Here is a 4,832-nt window from a genome sequence, read left to right on the forward strand (position 1 = left end):
ACACACTTGGCCGACAGGTCACTTGACCGACAGTACGACTTGACCGACAAATTACTTTACCGGCAAACACATTTGATCGATAATATCATTTGAAAGACAAATTATTTCACTGACAAGTGCACTTGACTGACAGTATCACTTGACCGACAAATTAGTTTCCGACTTCCACGCGAAGCGACACCACCCCACACCGACCCCTGCTTTCAGGGCGAAACTAGATCCACGCGTTATACGGTTCCACAAGGGTTCCCGACTTCCACGCGAAGCGACACCACCCCACACCGACCCCTGCTTTCAGGGCGAAACTAGATCCACGCGTTATACGGTTCCACAAGGGTTCCCGACTTCCACGCGAAGCGACACCACCCCACACCGACCCCTGCTTTCAGGGCGAAATTAGATCCACGCGTTATACGGTTCCACAAGGGTTCCCGACAAGGTGTGCCCTGGTAACGACACGTGTCGGTTACGTTATGGACGTTATAAGTTAAACACACTGTTGGTGAAGTAATTTGTCGGTCAAGTGATCTGTCGACCAAGTGTGTTTGTCAGTCAAGTAATTTGTCGGTCAAGTGACCTGTCGGCCAAGTGTGTTTGTCGGTCAAGTAATTTGTCGGTCAAGTCATAGTGTCGGTCAAGTAACTTGTCGGTCAAATGATTGTCGGCGAACTGTACTGGACCCTCGGATAACTATCCCTTTCCTCCTATCGAGGATCAGTTAGATACTTTACGAGGGAAAAATTTTTATTCTACTCTTGATTTAAAAGACGAGTTCTATGCTATATATTATATATTGCGATATATTATATATGTCACCAGAGTCTAGCAAATATACATCTTTTGTAACTCCTCTTGGTCAGTTCGAGTTTGTTTGCATGCCCTTTGGTCTGAAAATTAGGCCACAATTATTTCAAAGATTCATCAATGAAGTCTTGGCGGAATTTATAAAAGAGGGAACAGTCGTGGTTTATATGGATGATATATTAGTCGCTACGGATACCATGGAATCACATTTGAACGTAATTGAAAAGGTATTTCAGACATTAGTTAAGAACAGACTCGAATTACGACTGGAAAAATGTTTCTTTTCATATTCAAAAATAAAGTACTTGGGTTACAATGTAACTAAAGAAGGTGTTAGACCTATAGATAAAGGCATTAAAGCTGTTTAAAACTTCCCTGAGCCGAAAACTATAAAGGAAGCACAGTCATTTATTGGCTTAGCTTCGTACTTTAGAAAATTTATCAAGGGGTTCGCCATAATGGCCCAACCTTTGTATAAATTCTCAAGAAAAATATAACATTTGAATTCGGAGAAAAAGAACGTAATGTATTTGAATCATTAAAAAACAAATTAATCGAATCACCTATCTTAACCATATATGACCCTAAAGCATTTACAGAGTTGCATTGTGACGCTAATGCTCAGGGATTCGGAGCAGTTATGATGCAAAAACGGAGTGAAAAGATGCATCGAAATTCCATTTTAGTAAACGTACGACAGAAGCCAAGGCTAAATATCATAATTTCGAATTGGAAATATTAGCGATCGTGTATGCGGTGCGTAGATTTAGAATTTACCTACAAGGTATTTCGTTTGTAATTATTTCAGATTGTAGTGCCGTCACACAAACGTTAGAAAAACGGGGTATTAACGCGCGAATCGCCAGATGGAGTTTGGAATTACAGAATTTTGATTTTAGGATTTCGCACAGGCCAAACTCTCGAATGACGCATTATATGTAGATGGCTTGAGCAGATCTTTTGGAATACTAGTGATTGAAGATAATCCATTTGAGTGGAATCTGATGATACTACAAAGCAAGGATCCGAAAATAAAAAAAAAAGCTGATAAACTCGAAATAATGGAAGATTCTCAATACGAGCTTAGAAATGGCCTGGTGTATAAAAAACACGGTGAAAGTCTTTTATTCTTAATCCCGGAATAAATGGAGAAGCATGTTTTGTCTAGGTACTATAATGAAATGGGCCATATTGGGGCCGGAAAAATGATAGATATTATCCGTCGTATATATTGGTTACCACAAATCCGAGGAAAATGTGAAAATCACGTTAAGAACTGCCTCATATGTATATCCTTTTCCCCATCGTCGAGAAAATCGGAGGATTATTTAAACTCTATTCCGAAGGGCAATATTCCATTTGAGACACTTCATATTGATCATTGTGGACCATTAGGCGGGCATGCTTCCCCTAAAAAGTACATCTTCCTGATAGTGGATGCCTTTTCTAAATACATCAAAATATATCCCACAAAAACCACCAATAGTCGCGAGGTCGTAACACATTTAAAACTATTACCTGTGGTTTTGGGCATGTGGAAAAGTAGTCAGCACTGCATTTGATTTTAACCGAACCTGCGAATAACCAATCCTTTTTAGACAATTGTTTGTGAAATGCAGTTCACAAATACGGCTATATTTTGGCAAGTTTCGGGCACTTTCTTGTCTGTTCTGAGTGGCTATTGCTTCAACCCATTCTTTCTCAGAATTAGATTATTGGGAAAACCACAGTCACGACACAAATATGTGTTATATACAGGGTGTCGGATTCGATTTGGACTATTCCAAAGATTATAGTAGATTGGGTCAAACTGAGAAGAAAAGTCATATACCATTTTACAAAATCCGTAATTATTATCACGTAATTAAGAAAAACGTTTGAGCCAATAAGTGCACGGGAGAGCGGAAGGCCGTACTCGGCAGACATGCAAAATGGTGTATTTGTTGACATGTCTCAAGATCCGATAGCGAGAGCTATCTGCGCGTCACTCGCCGTTCGCTGCTCCCCGCTCCCCGCTCCACGCCGTCCTCATCGATCGATGCGTGACTCCACCTCTCACTATCGGATCCTGAGAAATGTCAACAATACCATTTTGCATGTCTGCCGAGTCCGGCCTTCCGCTCCTCCGTGCACTTATTGGTTCAAACGTTTTTCTTAATTACGCGATAATAATTACGGATTTTGTAAAATGGTATATAACTTTTCTTCTCAGTTTGACCCAATCTACTATAATCTTTGGAATGGTCCAAATCGAATCCGACACCCTGTATACATATACAGGGTGAGTCACATTTGTGCCAGAGCTCGTGAGAAGGTAGAACGGATCGAGATGTACAAAAATGCGGTGTCCAAAAATGCAGTGTCCAATAATGCGGTGTCCAATAATGCGGTGTCCAATAATTCTTGTGTTCGATAATGCGGTGTCCAATAATGCTTGTGTCCAATAATGCGGTGTCCAATGATTTCGGTGTCCAATAAAGTGTGTCCAATCGAGCGGTGTCCAATCGTTACGTGTCCAATAGGAGGTCACCCCTTTGGCGTATACATCCGTCGAATTATAACATCAAACGTTCGCGTTCGCTGTTCGTTCGGTGTTTGCTTCGAAGATGTATATTCAGCTTAAGAAGGCATAGGACCCTTTTGGCTTCAAAAAATCGGAAAATTTTTTGCATATTTTGAATGCTTAATGTCTTAAGAATGTTACCCCAAAGCCGTTTTTTGAAATTCGAAATAGTTTGGAAGTTACAGCACTTTAAACGGCTTTGTGCACAGCTGTCTGTAGCCTTGTTGCAAAACTTTAAACGCGATTTTCTCGAAACTGCTCTTTCAAAATTGGTACCATGGATAACTCAAGGACGGATCAACCGATTTATTTGTGTGTTTTTTTTAATGAAAGCATATAAAATTCTCTAGTCCCTATCGGATGCTTTTCTCGATTCTTTGGTTTTATATTTTTTTTACAGAAAGAAAGTAAGAAATGTTGTCGAAAATCGATGTTTTACGTTTAAAAGTCCGCCATTTTTGTTAAAAATAAAAAATTTTAAAATTCCATCCGATAGGGACTTCAATTTTTAGTATACTTTAAGGTTTTTCTTGAATTTTTTGTCTCAGATAATCCAACTCGGAGATATCTCTGGTACCGCAAAACGCTGCATGCCGTGCAAGGTCTAAAGCGAGAGACGGTTGACAGAGTATTTTTCAATAAATTTTAAAATATAAAATTGTAAATAATAGTCAAAAAGATGTATATTTATTTATTTAAAAACCCGATTTTTATAGCTTATAATATCTTTTCCAAAATAATCATGAAAAAGACATACATTTTACAGCCGAAAGAGTTATATGCCCCCTTAAGGTTACTAAATTCAATAATTACAGTGCTAAAGTAACGAATACCGACCCGGGAAAAAATGGAACAGATCTGAACAGACCTGATCAAATTAAATCAGATCAAATTCGTTTATATCTGATTTGATCAAAATATTGGCCCTATCTGATCAGATTTAATCAGACATGAGTAGATCTGATCCAGTCCTAGCGGACGAGGTCAGATAGGATAAGAATAATCAATATCTGATCAGATCCACTCAGACATGAGTAGATCTAAATAATCTGATCTTGGCGGACGAGGTCAGATATGACAAGAATAATCTGTATTTGCTCGGATCCAATCAGACATGAGTAGTCTGGAAGTCGATCATGAATTTTTTCACACGTAAAGAGTGAAAAATTTCTCTGTAATTATGCATAAAAGGGGCCTCCTCTCCGATTTGCTTTATTTTTAAATATGTTGTTGGGGATGTCTTCCCGAGTCATTTCATATACATATATATATAAGGGTCGGACTCAAATAATTTCGGAGATACAGGCTAAGAAAGGATACAAATAATAAATATATGGTTTTTCTTCTTTCTTCTTCAGTATAGCTGCTCCACCTCCAAAATCAATCAAATTGGTCTTAATCGACGCGTTTTTCAACGAGAAACAACTTTTTCCTCAGACAAAATCGTCGCGCTCTGCCCTGCGAA

Source organism: Vollenhovia emeryi, unplaced genomic scaffold, assembly GCF_000949405.1.
Source record: "Vollenhovia emeryi isolate VEMERY1.0 unplaced genomic scaffold, V.emery_V1.0 DF939423.1, whole genome shotgun sequence".
Taxonomy (NCBI): Eukaryota; Metazoa; Arthropoda; class Insecta; order Hymenoptera; family Formicidae; genus Vollenhovia; species Vollenhovia emeryi.